Source organism: Magallana gigas, chromosome 7 (genome assembly GCF_963853765.1).
Source record: "Magallana gigas chromosome 7, xbMagGiga1.1, whole genome shotgun sequence".
Taxonomy (NCBI): Eukaryota; Metazoa; Mollusca; class Bivalvia; order Ostreida; family Ostreidae; genus Magallana; species Magallana gigas.
Window position 1 is genome coordinate 41,081,134 of NC_088859.1, and position 19,998 is coordinate 41,101,131.

General features: G+C 33.5%; 1 protein-coding gene across 4 annotated transcripts in view; it reads left to right on the forward strand.

Annotated features, from left to right (window-relative positions):
• Positions 1–2,697: 2,697 nt before the first annotated feature.
• The window catches only part of LOC105329882 (substance-P receptor), a 36,383-nt gene continuing 19,082 nt past the window's right edge, over positions 2,698–19,998 (forward strand). Inside the window, exon 1 of one of the 4 annotated variants that reach the window (XM_034458943.2) lies at positions 2,698–2,851. The gene's annotated coding sequence lies outside the window, so the exon portion shown is untranslated. Of the gene's footprint in view, positions 2,852–8,924; positions 9,109–19,446; positions 19,471–19,998 lie in introns of those variants that run through there. The other 3 variants (XM_066067342.1, XM_034458942.2, XM_066067341.1) reach the window with 3 other exon arrangements.

Sequence of the window (19,998 nt, forward strand, 5' to 3'; positions counted from 1 at the left end):
CTTGAAAACTGCAGGAAGAGTTATCAAGATTATTCCAAAAATGACTAAGTTCAACAGATATATAGTATTTTTTGTAAAAATTATCAAAAATCAAAGTTCAAGTTATATGCACATGTCTCTAATGTATGTACAATTAATACGCAAAACGAAAATTTCCTATCTTGAAAACTGTGGGAGGAGTTATCCGTACAACAGAGGTTCCCTTTTGGCAGTCGCCTGCTCACCAACCATTTTCACCATTTAATTTCAATAACCTGATTTTCCCTTTGGAAAACCCGGTTAAAAATAATAAATTATCAAAAAACTATTAACTACGAGTTTAAGAATATCCCGTTTAATATGAAACGACGCAAACAAATAACAAAGGTGTTTGTTTTATCAATGAACCATTAATTAAAGCCAATAACAAATAACTATTCATTTCGGAATCTCTTTTTGTTAACCGGGTTTTCCAACGGAAAAATCCGGTTATTAAAATGGTGAAAATGGCGGGCGGGCGGATGGCGGGCGGGCGGCTGCCAAAAGGGTACCCTCATTGTACGGATAACTCCTCCTACAGTTTTCAAGATAGGAAGTTGTTCTTTTGCAGATCAATTGTACATATATCAGAGGTGTGCATATTGCTTGGATTTTGATTTCCGATAATTTATCGAAAAAATACCAGCTTTTGAACTTAGTCATTTTTTGGCAAAATGTTGCATATAGGGCACCCTCATTGTACGGATAACTCCTCCTACAGTTCTCAAGATAGGAAGTTGTTCTTTTGCAGATCAATTGTACATATATCAGAGGTGTGCATATTGCTAGGAGTTTGATTTCCGATAATTTATCGAAAAAATACCAGCTTTTGAACTTAGTCATTTTTTGGCAAAATGTTGCATATAGGGTACCCTCATTGTACGGATAACTCCTCCTACAGTTCTCAAGATAGGAAGTTGTTCTTTTGCAGATCAATTGTACATATATCAGAGGTGTGCATATTACTAGGATTTTGATTTCTGATAATTTATCGAAAAAATACCAGCTTTTGAACTTAGTCATTTTTTGGCAAAATATTGCATATAGGGTACCCTCATTGTACGGATAACTCCTCCTACAGTTCTCAAGATATGAAGTTGTTCTTTTGCAGATCAATTGTACATATATCAGAGGTGTGCATATTGCTAGGATTTTGATATCCGATAATTTATGAAAAAAATACCAGCTTTTGAACTTAGTCATTTTTTGGCAAAATGTTGCATATAGGGTACCCTCATTGTACGGATAACTCCTCCTACAGTTCTCAAGATAGGAAGTTGTTCTTTTGCAGATCAATTGTACATATATCAGAGGTGTGCATATTGCTAGGATTTTGATTTCTGATAATTTATAAAAAAAATACTAGCTTTTGAACTTAGTCATTTTTTGGCAAAATGTTGCATATACATGTACATGTAAGGTACTCCATTTCACTGGATAAGGGTTGACATGGATTATGGATACAGTTTACATAAAAGAAAACCCGGTTTGCTGTCACATTGACAGCTTTTCACTTGTTTGGTATTAGAACGTGTCATTTCTTAACGATTCTCGGCTAAAATAGCAATATCTCGAGGATGTATTACATGCATAATTATAAGTAGTAATTACATGCATCGGATATGGGATACATCTGCATATAACAAAAGATCCCGTCTCAGACAGATTCTAACTAAGGGGGGTTTGAAAATAATTTTATAAAAGCAAATAAAGGATTTTCTTTATGAAACCCAATATATGCAAGAAACATTGTAAATATGTCATTTTTTGTCATAAATACATGTATTTTTTTTATTAAAGAAAAAGATAAACAAAATATTAAAACTTATAAATTTGAACAGTTTACATGTACATGTGTATATCTTTATCATTCACTTTGGGCAGGTATATGTCAATTTGAGAGTTATTGCAATGTTTGTGCTTATTATATGTATATATCTATGCAATGTGTATCGTTCCGATCCTCTCAAATTGTCGTTTAACTGCATTCCACCTGTATCTCAAACGACCGTGTAGTGAGCGACCAGTGCGCTAGTTTCCCTTCGTCATCGAAAGCAAGGTATTTTTGTCTGGCCTAGATGGCCCAGTGGTTAGCGCGTTGGCCGCTCACTGCTCGGAGAATGGGCTCCAGAGGTCGTGCGGTCAAGCCCCGGCCGGGGCGGAGGTGGAGGTCCAACAAGGTGAATTTCTCTGTGCTTTATATATATGTGTGTGTGTACCAGAATTTGGTTCTAAAGGCTAAGTACAATGTATATTGTTTTTGTCTCAAACCATTTATTTTAAAGCCATTTATTTTAGTACAATGTTTTTATTGGTCAGCATTTAAAAACCCAATCCTCTGGTGACTAAATAGTGTACACCCCCAATTGAAAGCTACGCTCGATTAGGAATGCGAGCATATCGAAAATAACAAAAATTACATCAGAGACATAATTATCTATAAACTTACTAAAATACAACTTTACAAGTGATTCTTAAAATAGAACACTTCAACAGCAAATCTTTTCATAAAGAATTATAATTAAGACAAAAATATTCATTAGATCCCCTCAATGTACTGAGACAAAATTTGTTTATGAAATATGATAAACTGCAGACGCATTGTTGTGCTTTCATTAATTATTCCATTTTCTTTGCGAAAATTACACAGTTTGCATGAGCAATTAGTAAAAATGTGCGAGAGATTAGGAGTTCTGCGTGGAACTATTATACATCAGAAGCTCATTTAGAATTGGACACCAGAGCAGTCAGATATATTAGGTGAGAGAAATCATCAAGAGAGGAAAGACAGGAGAGAATAAAACCAGTGTTGGATCTAGAAACACAATTAATCGTAAGTATCTTAAAACATCTTGTTGCATTGCATTGCTAACCATGACCTAATTGCACAATCCAATAAATATTTACACCTTAATGCAAAAGTGGTTATTGCAGTTGTAGAGTTGTTGGATTTAATGAGATACGCACTCTCTCTTTCCATCTGCTTCATTTATCTGCTAATTGTGTGGGAATGTTAGAACAAATACTGTAATGTTTACCTCTGAAATTTGGAAATATCTTTCAATTCATCTTGTATTAAATGAATTTAATGTTAAAACTATCCGTTTGATGCAATATGACGTCATCGACATCGCAAACTTTTATTCATTTTTTTAGGGAGAAACGATGGCCGCATGCGTTTACCACATCGTATTTTAAGTATTTGTATCACTAGCATAAAATAAATACCGTACCATATACTGATTTCATGTTAGTCGACACAAGAGGCCCATGCTTTCTTCACAAAATTAATTTTTGGCCATTTAAGTGGAATAAAGGCGGGAAGTGCATTGTTAGTGATGTCATACAATCAAATGAAGTGTTTCGTGTATAAATTTTGAAAGGCTTTGTACTAATATTTGTATACTTAACACATAAGTTTAAATAAAAGTTTGTTCTGATATGTGACTTTTAATCGCCTTAAAAATTATAGCCAAATAAGACGTTACCCGTGATGTGATTTAAACGAGGCGGATCGTAACAATAAAACCTAGACTAATTAACCTGTTAATCCTATTCACAATATGAATGAGTGTGAAGTAACTTTAAACATCGGATGCTGCCCAAAAAAAATTCGCTGGCCAATATTAAAGAGTTATCTCGCTTTCAACTGATTTATTCGGGGCGTCGATATTTTTTCATGATCAATTATTACCAATAGGCTCAGTCGGTGCTAGCACGACCAGGGTCATTGGTGTACTATATCGTGCAATGGACATCCAGAATCTAACGTATTAAATCTATACAACTATATTAAAATAATAGACTCGAATTTTTGGTCTTTAATACCGAGAAATCGGAAGAATACTGTCTTTTGTTTTATATATTTTAAACATCATTGGTACTTGAAGATTACCAACTTGTTTTTATTTTTTTTCAGTTAAGCTTCGCTAATTAATGATCAACGAAAAAAAAAATCCCGGAAATCACCTGGATTTTTTGGATTCTACAATCTTGCGCTTGCGCAATACATTCACGCTAACGGGATCTTTAGTTTATGTTTCCACAATATCACATCTGCATGAATAAACTCAGAAATGATAATACAAATACGGGTAAAATTTCATTGGACTTTTGCTATTTAATCTGTTCATATATATTAATGATTTCTCATGAGAGAAAGTGTAAAACAACAAATATACATTTCAACTAAGTACTTACATTTGTCTTCGTGATGACAAAAATATTTGATTACATGCAAAAAAGTTACATTATATTTGTTAGGAGAGTGAAGATAGAATATGCTTTATCGTAAAAATGAATAATGTCCTACGGACCCAGTTTTACAAAGAAAATACGTGTACGCTGGTAAAAAGGTGTTGAATTCTTCCATTCTATGGATTAAAATTTTTAGTTGAAAGGTATTTGCAGTCTCAAAAAGGTTTGTTGTGATGAATTTGACTGTTATTTTCAATGCAACTTCATTAACTTTCTCCAAAATCGTTCCGGAAACATTCTGCAATTTTCTGCTACATTACGGGTATAAGGGAGGCATTCTTAACTGCGACGAGGGCCTTTCCCGAGACACAGTTGGATTATTCAAACTAAGGAAAGTGTAGTGAAATTAATAGCATTATTGTATGCTTATAGCTTTGTTATGTAAATGTCAATAATAAGGTGTGTCGATGTACCTATTTCGTAAATGTCCGATATGCAATGTCAACCCATGCATGCACGGGTCAAAGTCTAGTATTTTCAAATTATAAAAATGCATGATTTTTGTCTTCAGAATCAACCAAGAAGACTTGTAGGTATAAAACCATTTCCTGGAATTTTGAAAGACCGGACAAAGCCAATAGAATGGTCTATATTAATATAGCATGCAACTATAATGATTATATTCTATATGGACCAGGATAGCATCGTGTTCGGCTCGTATATAGTTATATGTTACACGGTTTGGCGCAAAGAACCTTGGCACCAGGTCTCCCTAACCCGATTTAGTTTTATTTCTTAGACGTTTTTGTCTGTGATGATTAGGCTTAATAAACATTCACTTTTGTACCGATATTTGTTCCGAATGCTAAATAAAAGATAATACAGAAATTCTTGTTAAACGGGAAAAAAATATTCAGCTCTGGACAGTAGTGATCGATTTGTTCCCAAACAACACACAAAGTCTGCACGAGCCCGACGTGAAATCTCTTGATAGTGTCTTTGCAAATACAGTGAAATCGAATTTAAATTTTTTTTGATGTTTGTTCGTTTAACGATGTAGAATTCAATCTGCATAAATTTAGGTGCAGAAATATGATCATGATAAAATCGCAGCAATTTACGGCATTACGAAGTACTACAGAGTGGGGAAATATAAAAGGTTATTACAAAAGTTGCCGATGCTATTTATCAAGTGATTGCATTCATTCACAAAACGATTCCAGTTATTCTGAATTAAAGGAATGAGCAGGAAAACTGACCATGCAGTTAAAGACAAATCATTTTAAACAAAATATATCAAAACGAAAAAATCATTAATGTTTAGTATCAGGAGGCAAACCAGTGAGAATCAGTTTGTTTTGTTTTCTTTTACCAGTCGCTGAAATCCATAGAACTATTGTTTTAAAATTAAAATTTTGATAAGGCAAGTTAATGCATGGTGGCATTAAAAGTTGAACATGGTAGATTGTAATAAATGCAGTTAAACAGACGAAAATGACCTGCATTGACTTGAGAGCCATGTAGGCTGAATACATCCCAAACCTCAAAATTTTGTAAGTTTCGACGGTTATTCTATTATAAACATTCAACGTGTACTCAGAAAGTCAACCAGTCCTTGATAGTTGTTCCGTTTGTTATGTAATTTATTTTACAAAGATACTTTTTGCAATTTGAATGCTTTTATTGAATATCGCACAGAAATAAATTCCTTTTAATAATAGAATTATCGCAAAATCAGCAAAAATGAGCATAACGAAAAAAAGGAATTCTGTAGTGTCACAGATGCAACTATGAAGCAAGTATTTGCACCTAAATGTTCATTGGATGTCTTTGTTTCTTTGGTAAAAAAATTTTTATATTCATTTGAGTCACGATTCGGTAATCTGTATCCTAATTAGGTAAATACAAGAAAGGCAAAAATAAGTTGAAGTTGTCGATATTTCATATAATCAGCCGAACTGGCGAGGACTCATATGAAAATGAGCGTTGGTTTCCCATTCTCATTGTGTTACTGTAGAGACTATGTTGCAATAGCGCCAGAAATCTACAGCGATGGATGTTTTGTTGATATTAAAATATCCAGCAAAAAACGAATTCTCCATGGAAAAGGAAATATTAAATTCTTTGCGCAGAAGTTAATTTATACACGATGCAAAGAAAGGACCCTGTTGCGAACAATTCTGTTTCATTATACAGAGTCCCAGGAATTTCTATTCAATAACCAAACGAATGCATCGTGGATGAACAAGTGAAGACCCGTTGCGGACGAGACTTGGTATTCATTCCATTCTTAGATAGAGTATACCGCGTTACCCAAAAGAAGACGTCAAAAACAGCCAGCAAAGAATCGAATGTCGTGAGGATTACATTCCTCTCTTATCAGATTAAGGACTAAATTTGTTATCGACGATAATTTTAATCAAATATAACAAAACGAACTTGAAATTATATTGTTTCCCTGCAGCTGAAGATATCTAGATATTTTTTAATGGAGAGGAAAGTAACTTTTGTTCAGCACATGTTTCAATCATTTGCACTGCAAAACTAGATCATTGTATAAAATCTGCATATAAAGACTATCCTGCAATTTTAGGGTTCTGATCTTGGCCGAAAGTTACTAAACATTAAACATAACGAGAGAGAGAGAGAGAGAGAGAGAGAGAGAGAGAGAGAGAGAGAGAGAGAGAGAGAGAGATTATTTGCCTTGTAAAACTGAAAGGTTTTTAACCTAAGTTTTCTTAAAATGTTGATATCTAACTGTGTTAAGGTACAGAAAAGTTTCAAAGGTACAATAGAATTAGCGCAAGTTGATAATACTTTTTGAGATTCAGAGATTATGGTGCATCCAACATTTTTAAATTGAAATTCGAACGTGTCCTGCGAATGTCTATGTGGTTTTCCTCATAAAAATCTATGCTCATACGTTTCTCAATTGCATATTCTGAATTCCAAATGACAAAAACCTGTACATTTTGTTGGTTACAACAGTAGTTGGTCACTTTTTTTCGCAATTTAACACCAGGAGGCCAATGTTGCAGAAAGATTTTTTTTGTGTTTGATAAGTGTTTTATGCCGCTTTCTACAAGGATGATATCGGTTTTAGGTTCAAATGAAGGCAATAAAGAAGCTTGAAGTCTCGGTTATTCCTTCGTCCTTACAGTTGCGTATTGACAAATTGTGTGACCCCAGTCATCAGATGTTTTACCGGAAGAGGTATTAAAACCCGAAGGAACAATTCTTGAGGCAGAAAAGAAAATAGGATTGGAAAATCAGCCAATGGTAAACGAAGAGTCCTACAACTGCAGGTTTTCGTGTTGTTTCAAATCAACGTTTCGAACAAATTAAGAAGGAAATGAACAGATATGTCAGTTGGCACTGTAATAATTAGGAAAACTGATAAGAGGTTACCTTTCAGTCGGCTTAACATCACATTGTAGCTGACAGGAACCGCCTTGTCAGGGTCCTTATGGCCCTTTTAATCAGAGAATCAATGGACTCAATATCCTGTCAAAAGAATATAAGGATTCTAAAACCCCCATTTTTATGTCGTCTTATCTATACGGCTTCCATCATTCCTGCGTTATCAGTAAATTGTATTGTACTTGCACCATCAATTATACTTGCAATTTTGGGTTTACTTGACACTCCAAAATCTGGTATTTTCACAACTCCCCGTCAATCCAGAGATAGAATCATAACTAGATTATATTTCTGTCATAAAATCTCCACTTATTATTGATAGGCTTGTTAACTGTCGAAATGTGTATGTAGGTTGATGCCATACTTGTTGACATAAAGAGGAAAATGAGAAGGAATGGTTTTCAAAAGGTGATAGTAACTTTACTTGCCAAAACATGATATAATAAAATGCTAATAAAATAAAATAACAAAAATAAAATTACAAAAAAATAAATATTGTCATTTCTTGTTTAACAAAGTGTTGTTTTGCTCAATTGCGGTGTCAACGAGTCGTGGTTATGTCAATGTCAGCTACTCAGTCGTCATTAACGAACATTACCATCATAGCCATCATTATCAGCATGAACAACAACAGCATATAACACTACATATGTCTTTACTGGCAACGAAATGTATGAAAACACAGATTTTGAGAGTAACAGCCTAACTATATCTACGTGCGGTTCCCGATTGTGTGCGTACTTCGTGCTTTGTTCAGGAGTTTAGATGATAACAGCAGAGCAGTAAATCTTCTATAACAACACTGCAGTGATTATCTACATCTGATCCTCGCGATGCTCCTGCTCATTGCTGAGATCATTCGAGCTACTTCCAATCTTTTATCGCTATAACTTACTCAACAGTTCCGCAATCTTGCAATATCTGTACACAATACAAGTATCTTATTTTGACTCGATTTTTTGTTCAGAAGAAACTTAGGGTTCACGTTGTGCCTATTGATTTAGATTTTCAAATAGTACTGTCATGCACTTTTCAGAACGAATACCGATTCGTTTGGAATAAAATGAGAGTTCGTTAGTTACGAAATTGAGACGCGAAAAGTAGCAGAATTTCGGTGAAGCGATCCGCATGATGACAGACACTCAACCTAAACTTAATAAAAGATAAAAATGTTATATACATGACAGTGTCATTGTCCTCATAAGGACTGTCCCAATAATAATCCGTGTCCTATTTACAGGGTTACTAACTAAGATGTAGCGATTGAAGACATGAACGTGTTTGCATGTAGTTTCAATGTGAGGAATTGATCTTGCCGCTTCGTTACAGAACTGTTTGGTCATCAATATTCTCTATGTATAAAATATGGAAATCGTAGTCACGTGACTATTAGCATTTAAGATCTGAAATCGTGAATATCTATGAAACAGTAACGTGGAAACTTAGTGATTAATGTTACGGTTTCAATAGGGGGTAAGTTTTAGCTTTAAAAATTAACGCAAATATATTGCTTTTGAATTTTACCCTCTTTCGAAGATGGTCTCTTCGAAAATTCAATTTTACCTGGTTTTCCATAATTTCCCATTCTTGTTTCCGCTTGACAAGCGGAGCAAAAAACGACTCAATTTGTTGCATCTCACTAATAGTTAATGGTGAATATGTGTCCAATATAACGTTTGCATAATTATTAGGTTTATTTCTTAAAAACTAATTAAATCACTGCGACACAAAATCAATGAATTGGGAATACCAGACGTAAAATCTCTGTATGGTTATTCAATATAGACTGATGCCATGACCTCGGGTTACCACTCTGGAGTAATATTAGAGGTCGAAAGCTAATAATATAACTTCTAACGAGTTATAAAAAAGCTGTCAAAAATATGACGAATAATTATCGTAAATGTATTATTATATATTACTTTCTTGAAGCAAGCTGGTTTTAAGAATTTTTTAAATAAATATGATAAATGATATGGGCATCCAAGGGATGTGGGGGATGACAGTAACAAAAGTACTTTCATATGACAGTTACAGTTTGTGGACTTTGTACAATATGAAGTCGTCGTGTATATCCACTTCCATTTCAGTTTACGCTTTCAGGCCCTGGTGACGCCCACAATATTATTTTCGTTTCTTTTTTTTAAAGTAGTGCCAGATTAAGTTTTTACTTGGTAAAGAAAATCTCACTATTCTTTTTAATGCGAAATGGTGCTCACCAACTAGCAAAGTTTTGTAAGATGATTTTCCATATATCCAAGTACATAGTTCCGCTTTCTTGGTGGAATAAAAAAATACGTGTAATGAATATTCATGAAACCGAGAAAGTTATACAGTTATTAAGGTGGAATACTAGTAACACGTCATCACAAAATGGCTGACCTGTGGTCGAAACGACAAATCGACGGCACCTTGTAACTTACAACCTACATGAAGCCAAGTGGATAAAGTGTCGGGCCTATCATCCGTACATCGCTAGTTCGAATCCTGCAGGGGCTTTTGTTGATACTATCTGAATTAGTTTTTAAAACATTCATTTTTTATCCCCAAACTGCATTTTTTTTAGCTTATTTGACATATGCAAATTTTATTTATCATCATATCTTTCAAAATCAAATAGTTTACTGTTAATTTGAGTGATTTTTCCCGGGTGTTTTATTCCACCTTAAGCTTATGCGATACTGGTCTGTAGTTTCCACGATGGCACAGACATATGAAGTATGCATGGAAAGGGATCTCAGTGTATTTGTAAACTTGAGTGTATATACGTATTTGCATCGTTGTGGTACATTCAAATTTTACATTTCATTTCTTATTAACGCGTTATTTTGCGAGACTAGAAAACCATCAAAATAAAATTATCGCAGAAATATTTCTAGATATATTATTCACGTAAAACCCTTTTTAAATTAATAAGCAAACTGAAATGTGTCATTAAGAAATTGAAAGTTGTATTCCAAAAAAAAAATGATAAAAAAAGAAAATGATATACAGTAGCTGACAGCTGTGTTACATTTAGATATTGCCTCCCACGTAAACGATGTTGCACGTGGAGCACTTGCTAATTCATGTTCAGAAAATTTAGTAATTTTTCGTGTTGGCAAATGGCATGCTAACATTATCTTTTTATATGACCAGTATACAAACTGTATATTTTGACAAAAATTAGACAAACCGATTTACTACTCTAGCATTCAACCTGCCCAAACAGTATGCTATAAAGTAAACGACATTTCTTATGATACATTCGATTTGAACGAGTACTTTTAAGTAAACTTTCTTGCTCATAATCTGTGGAATAAACCATATATAGAATTAGGAAGCTCTCTAAGATTCGAAGATCACGTGTTAAAACAAAATTCGGCCATGTATATCATATCCGGAAAACATAAAACATTTTTAGTATGCATTGTTTTTTGATTAAGGATTAAGTAAATGTTGACCGATTTACTTACAAGATGTTTTAGATTAATTTGGTATAAAGGGGTTCCTGAGAAGTCTCCTTTATTCCTAAAGGTTTTGCAATGATTAATTAATCTAATTAATGGTAATAGTGCAGGATATGTTCATTGATTTTCCGTTTCTGGCCCTTCAGTGACCTCGAGATATGAAACATCACTACCCGAGAGTAAAGCGCTCCTTTAATTATAAATAATGTTTTCTTGAGGATTGTTTTTAATGTTACACTAAAGTAACGACTGACTGATATAGCGGATTCCGGGGATGTTTCCGCCATTAATCTTAAATTATGAAATATTTCAAACACCTAAACCATATGCGTTTAACATTTATTTTAGTTTCATAGATAAAACCAAAGAATTGTGAATTTCAAAACATGAAATATTTAAAATAAATTAAATGATAATTTGAATCTAAAAAGTTCAAACTTTAATTTTTTCGAAGGGTTGGGGCTATGGTTGGAGTTTCGGGTATCTATTTCGTAATCACTTCTTTATGATGCTGGAAACTGTTAAACAATTTATTTTGAATTTGTAAGTTATTATTTAGTTAGAAAACAATATTAAACCAAGCAGCATTGTTGATAGCATTCACATATGTTTATCGCGTTTTACATTTTTATTGATTTCAATTTTTGTTTTGTAATCAGACTCTACTAATTGACGCTGGAAACTTGTGAACGAGTAAAACAAACTCTCGATGTTTGGTTTTACAAAATCACAGTAGGAAGTAAAATTGCCGGTGAATCGGTTTGATTAACTATTGGTATGGATAGATCTGCAATGTAAAGATAATTGTTTTAACGCTAGAGTACGGGACCGCAAACTAAACTCTATAGTATTATCTGTCAACTTCACAAGGCCGTTATCAAAGCGTCGCCGCAGCACTTATCGCAGCCGCGTATAGTTATCTCAAAACCCCTTCTATGTTGTTTATCTTCGGTAATGATAATGGGGACCGCATCTTGTAAGTATCTCTTGTGCGAGGACTTGGGCCGTTCGCTGTCAGGCCTGATGATAGTGAAGATTACACCGAAATGACAAAAAGTCTCGCCTTAGAAGCTTATTGCTGTTCTGTCTTTGACCATTTGGATTGCTTTCTATCGGGGATAGATAGAAAATAAGCTTTTATGTCGGGGACGTAAACATAACGTTTTGTGAATGAATGCACGATTCTACATACTAGATTGCAAGACCCTTTCTAGCAATCCGGAAATATTTTCCGATACAACGAAGGGAGGCGCGCCTTCTTTTTTAATAGATATACTGACGTATAAAAATATGGTATTTATTTGATTTAAAAATCGACGTGTTTCTTCTTTCATGAATGAATAACTCTTTAAAATGATAATAAGTTACACTGCATGTATTGAATACATGTACATGTCATGTGCCAACAAATTTTACAAGCTTTAGAGAAATATTTATTTTTTCATAAATCCGACTTAGACTGAAAATTCCTGAGGTAAAACAAATCTGAACAAAACCTTGGAGAGATAATTTCTATATAAACATGTCATGAATATAAAACTTTAGATTATCTCTGTTTACCCAAAAGTTGGATTCACCTACGTTTCAAACTCTAAACAAATGCTTGGAATAAATCTTATTGTCAGGAAGAGTTGAACAAAATATCAGTTATAAATGATTTATCATTGTCAATATTTACTCGAAATGTATACAAACATTAAGAGGATATGTATCTCAGATTCAACAAGTCAATTTTGCAAAGTGTGCACAAACCTTAACATTTAACATATTTCCACTCGCACTTTCTGTAGTTTACTGTCGAAAAGAGTGGTTATTGCGCTGCAACTAACTTGTTTTAAAAGAGGATGGAATAATATCCATAAAGAGTACTTACAAATGAAAAACAGCGAACAGTTTTTAGCATACAGAACTACTCAAGTATATATTTTTTTTGATAAGCATTTGTATTTATTCATTTTATTTCATTGAAACTTTAAAAAATCTGAAAAAACCCTTCTTTACTAATAACCTATAATGTGCTGTTTTCTTTTTGCATGACCTCATACATTTAAAAAATTTCAACTTCATGTAGTACATGACAAGATGATAAAACAAATTCAGCTAATGAAATAAGGACCGATCCTAATACGCTTTTTTATACATTGTTGACTTTCATCGTTTATTTTGGTTTACTCCTATCGTTTTCTGTTCGAAATTTATTACAAAAGTAGTTGAAAATACCAGCTGTAATATGGTGTTTTGACCAATATATATTTTTTGGTATAAAAATTTACATATTGATTTAAAAAAAATATGTTTTATGACTGTCATCAGATTATGGCATACTAAAATGCCTGGGATAATTTTTACAGTGGGTGGTCAACGATAACTATTAAATATACACTGCATCATACCGTAGTAAGCAGGTCACTATTCTGAATATTCTGTGCGTTCAGGGGGTTTCTGAACACTTAACCGGGGTCTCCTTAGGAATCGTTGTTGGTTTATTTGACCTGTCTTCAATAATTGTCTCAACAAACCCGTAGAATTGTTATGGGAACAGTAAATGAGCCCATGACATGCATTGGAAATGTGTCTGTGTGGACCGGAGATAACTTCCCTCACGGAAATTGCATTGATCGAATCCTAGGGTATCATAAAGAGATTTTGTACCATAATTAATAACCAATAACCCCTTAGAACGGTGGACCATATCTGTTATCATTTTGTAGCATGGTGGATATCGCATATTGGCATCGATACAAAATACGGTTATGTCACTTCATTACCACGACAAAATCGTCTGTATTTGCAAATTTAGTTTTTTTAAAGAGAAAAAGGTCAATATTTAAATGGGTATTATTATCTACGCGTTTTCGAGAACGTTACGTTACGCGTTACGTGTACAACGTGCGCATTCAGTACTTTAAGTACTTTGATTTGTGTTGATTGCTGTAACAATTGAGTTCTGTTTTCCTCGTGGTAAACAATAGTGTTCGAACAATGGCTGACGTTGACTCCTGTCAATTTGGAATGCAAATACAAGCACGTTCAATTATACGAAGAATATATCTCCTCTACCAAGAATTTTCTGGAGACGACTGAATGATAAAGTACAGCAATTTAGTAACTATTCAATACTCTATGACTTAACATCACACCAGAAGTGCCCTTCCTATATGGAACGCCATGGCTGCCTTATGTTAGATGATTTTATTATATGCTGTGGGTCTATTATTATATGCTGTGGTTCTATAATTATATGCTGTGGGTCTATCATTATATGCTGTGGGTCTATTATTATATGCTGTGGGGCTATTATTATATGCTGTGGTTCTATAATTATATGCTGTGGGTCTATTATTATATGCTGTGGTTTTATAATTATATGCTGTGGTTCTATAATTATATGCTGTGGTTCTATTATTATATGCTGTGGTTCTATAATTATATGCTGTGGGTCTATTATTATATGCTGTGGGTTCAATTATATGCTGTGGGTTCATAATTATATGCTGTGGGTCTATTATTATATGCTGTGGGTCTATTATTATATGCTGTGGGTTCATAATTATATGCTGTGGTTTCATTATTATATGCTGTGGTTTCATAATTATATGCTGTGGGTTCATTATTATATGCTGTGGTTTCATTATTATATGCTGTGGTTTCATTATTATATGCTGTGGTTTCATTATTATATGCTGTGGGTTCATAATTATATGCTGTGGGTTCATTATTATATGCTGTGGGTTCATAATTATATGCTGTGGGTTCATAATTATATATGCTGTCGTTTATTCGAAACTAGCTATTCGAATTCGGATTTCTCGTTTTGGAGTTTACATTTACAAGCACTTTCAGCTGACACCAAGGACAATGGTCGTGTGACCTTGACTGAGACCCATATGCTAAAAATTGCTTTTCAGAACTTTGTTGTCGCCGGGCGCATAGTGTTTCACAAACACATCTTGTTTCAATTTATCAATATTATACTTTCAGACAAAGCAGAAAATGTGTTTGTGTTTTAAATCTTTTATACAATTAAAAATGATTAAAATACTGAGTATGCAAAATTGATTTCTTGTTTTATTTACTATTATCAACTATAATAATTTAAGCTTTACTATTAATCGTTGATGTTTTAAAAGATTCTTTAAAGGGAGTGTGCTATTAAAAATCAAGTACAAGCTTGAGAATCTATACTGTCATTTGAGAGTACGTTACTGAAAGTCCAAGTAGCTCAAAAAATTCTATGTCTCGGCATCTCTCTTAGTGCAGCCGTACGTGTTTGCTCACGAATTCTATCAGGACACATTTTTATGCGTCCGAATCGTATATTGTTTTTGTCCTGTTTGTCTGTCTGTTGTCAACTTTAACCTTCGCCATAACTTTTGAACCATAGGAGAAAGAGACTTCGTATTTAGTATGCATACTTCACTAATTAGGTGCTTTTAAATGACACCTAGGATAATGAGTTTGTGACCTTAACTGTGACCTATATGCTAAAAAATTGCTTTTTTGAAATTTGTTGCCGCCGGGCGCATAGTGTTTCACAAACGCATCTGATTTTAATTTGATAATTTGTTTGCCCCCCAAATGCACCGTTACTGTATTTCTTTTATGGATCCGCCATCATAAATTTATTAAGAGAGTGAGAAAATTCTGATCTTAAATTCATGTCATTTAATGAATTATGAGTAGTTTTTCAAAGGGAAAAAAGCCAAGTTAACCAAAATAAATACAAGATGTGTTTGTGAAAAACTATGTACCCCCAAATCTTCGATGACAGTGGCATAAAATACCGCAAAATTGAATCTGTGTTGGATTTCCGGGCATTGGGCGAGGCTGAATGCACATCTCTACTTCAGTTCCTCAGACAAATAAAAGATAGTGTTTTCAACATTGCGTACATGTATAGAAAAGGTAACGCACTATAAAAATGTGTCCTGATAGAATTCGTGAGCAAACACGTACGGCTGCGCTAAGAGAGATGCCGAGACATAGAATTTTTTGAGCTACTTGGACTTTCAGTAACGTACTCTCAAATGACAGTATAGATTCTCAAGCTTGTACTTGATTTTTAATAGCACACTCCCTTTAAAGAATCTTTTAAAACATCAACAATTAATAGTAAAGCTTAAATTATTATAGTTGATAATAGTAAATAAAACAAGAAATCAATTTTGCATACTCAGTATTTTAATCATTTTTTATTGTATAAAAGATTTAAAACACAAACACATTTTCTGCTTTGTCTGAAAGTATAATATTGATAAATTGAAACAAGATGTGTTTGTGAAACACTATGCGCCCGGCGACAACAAAGTTCTGAAAAGCAATTTTTAGCATATGGGTCTCAGTCAAGGTCACACGACCATTGTCCTTGGTGTCAGCTGAAAGTGCTTGTAAATGTAAACTCCAAAACGAGAAATCCGAATTCGAATAGCTAGTTTCGAATAAACGACAGCATATATAATTATGAACCCACAGCATATAATAATGAACCCACAGCATATAATTATGAACCCACAGCATATAATAATGAAACCACAGCATATAATAATGAAACCACAGCATATAATTATGAACCCACAGCATATAATAATGAAACCACAGCATATAATAATGAAACCACAGCATATAATAATGAACCCACAACATATAATTATGAAACCACAGCATATAATAATGAAACCACAGCATATAATTATGAACCCACAGCATATAATAATAGACCCACAACATATAATAATAGACCCACAGCATATAATTATGAACCCACAGCATATAATAATAGATCCACAGCATATAATAATAGATCCACAGCATATAATAATAGACCCACAGCATATAATTATAGAACCACAGCATATAATAATAGAACCACAGCATATAATTATAGAACCACGGCATATAATTATAAAACAACAGCATATAATAATAGACCCACAGCATATAATTATAGAACCACAGCATATAATAATAAACCCACAGCATATAATAATAGACCCACAGCATATAATGATAGACCCACAGCATATAATTATAGAACCACAGCATATAATAATAGACCCACAGCATATAATAAAATCATCTAACATAAGGCAGCCATGGCGTTCCATATTCCTACGTAGCAGATAATCTGTAACGATGTGAGCATTGTTTCAACTAAATTGGCAAAGGTTGGCCGGTTTGTTCGTTGACATTTCACCTAAATCTTTATTACAGTGAACTCTATACTTATTATCGTCGTCATACATGCTTTATCAGGCATTCGCCGGGTCAGTGATCTTTAGCTTTACTTGACCTTAGTTTATGTTCATTAAACCTAGAAACGATTCTGTCAAAAGTTTTATTAACATGTGAGTGAATGAATGTAGACTACTTTCATTTGAACAGAGCTGTTGCCACATGTAGCATATTCTGACATTGAAAATGAAATTCAGCTCACAACAAGAAATCAAACCTTCTTTGAGGTTCTGATTGCGAAAATTAAAAGTATGAGTGATAAAATACCTTAGAATAAAATAGATAATATGGCAGAATGGATATGTCACATGTATTGGTCTCGATCTGTTTATGTGTAAATTAATGTATTAGATTTATTGAATTCACAAAGTAATATAATTGTATGATATTTTGAAAAAATAAGAATATATGCCGATTTTCATTCATTGAGAGCTTAAAACGTATCCAAATTATACGATTGTTTGAAACGAAAATAATACCTAATCAAAGTACTGAAGAACTGACTGGAGTTGATTTTGTCGATGTTTATTTATTTTAAAATCAATGATATGTTATTTTGCATGACGAGTACATGTAATAACATGTAATTTCTAATTTGAATTACGCACATTTTTATAATATGAATTTTTGGACTTTTTCGACACCCCCCATATGAATCATGTTAAATAATATTTAAGGATAAAATTAATTCAATCAAACTATGTATCAGTAATAGAAATATTTCTCGAAAATTGTATGGATCCAAGCAATATTAAGTTCTTGTCTCGTTCAACCAAACGCTCGGCTGACACCGTAAATCTCCGACAAGGATTTACGGAGACAGCCGAGCGTCAATTTGAACAGGACTATATATTGAACTCTGGCGTAGGAATACATACGACTACAAAATCTGACTATTTTTAAGGTATTTTTAAATATAGACACTACGAAACGACACAGCAGCAATTAAACATAAATGATGGGGGGGGGGTGTGAAGTACGGCCAATGTTTCTGAGTAGTTGACAACAATTTATTTCATATCAATTTATTTAGCTAGTTAGCTATTAGGTTTTTGCTGGAATGAATTTGATATAATAAAATTCAACACACTAAAATACCGGAATCATTTTTAATAATGAAAATATCTTGGGGACTATCCCTTTAGATGTGCTGACAACAAGGTTGCTGATGCTCAGACATTGGTGAACCAATAAATAATCTTACAAAAATCAAACCCTACAAGTATTTTCACTACTTTGACTTCTCGTTACGCAAGAAAAACAAAAGTGGTCAGAATTATAGCTTTTACAAACCCTACATTAATCATAAAAAACAGGCTTATAAGTTGTTACAATTCCCATAAACGAGTAAATGGTGACGCAATCCTTTATTCTTGTAACATGCAACCATCATTATCAGCGAGGATTTCACAACATCTTTTGTCACGGCTAAGAGAGACTGATAGAAGTGAAAAAGCTGGACACATAATTAGTATTCATGTGCTACTTATTCAAATTTATTAGATATCGTTTGATTAAGGGAGTTTTTTGGAGGTTTTTTGTGACGTCATCAGCAAACATTAAGCCAATGCTTGTGGGAGTTGAAATATGTCGATTTCAGTGGATCCTGAAAGGTGTAGAATAATTAAATCGCCAAGGAGTAACTTGATAAACGACTGGTGGTTCATTGAGTGGACGAATGGCGTATTGGAAAAGCTTCAAACGCAGATGTGGAGAAACTTACTAGTTCACAAATCTGTTACTCATTGCATCGTCGCTATGCTACTAAATCTCGCGCAGGGGTATGCTATTGAAAATTCATTAAATTTTACCTCCTAATATTAGCAAATTGCAACGAGTTTTGAATAATTAATTGATTTTTAGTAAAATGTCTTCGACAGTGCCATTGATCAATTAATGCGTTCGTCTGCAAGAAGTGCGCGAACCATGATTTTATTGCGCAACTTACCAAATCAAAGTTGTTTTTCGAAATTTCGTACCGTACCTCAAAAGCTCTTTGAGATTTTTTCAACATGCATATATGTAATGCTGATGCACTTAACTCTTTGACAGATTCAGTACAGATGACAAGTTGTTTCTTTGGGTTTCGCTAGGATGATTTTCTAGAAGGAAAATTAAAGCTTTGGTGGTATTACTTTCCTTGAAAGTAGCGAATGTGGGTAGGTCTATGATATTTTTTGTTTTATCTTAAAGGATCCCAATGCTTCTTTGTCCATTATCAAAAGGCCCAATTACATTGTAAAAGATGGATGGCGGAAGAAAGAAATATATATAAATGTACCCGTTTTTTTCTGTACTCTGACTCCTTTAGTACAGTGTATATATCTTCGACACTTTGGATTTGAGCAAAGACATATGTCTTTGGCAAACACTTCATCTTGATTATCACAATGTTAAAGAATGCGGAAAGAATACATTCATTTTTTCCGTTATGACATAATATATTGAGATAAATTATTTTTTAATTAAATTAAAAAAATGAATTTGAAAAAAAATGTTTTAAAAAGAAAAACGTAACGTAAGTTAACATGTTATAACTGGTTATCAAATGAGCTGACAGATAAACGTTTTAAATTTTTGCGCTAAATCACAGAGAAAACTAACATGATATATCAGTTAAAAGACGATCTACAACCCAGTTGTAACTAAAGCATAAACTGTTGATAAAACAGTTTTACAAGGT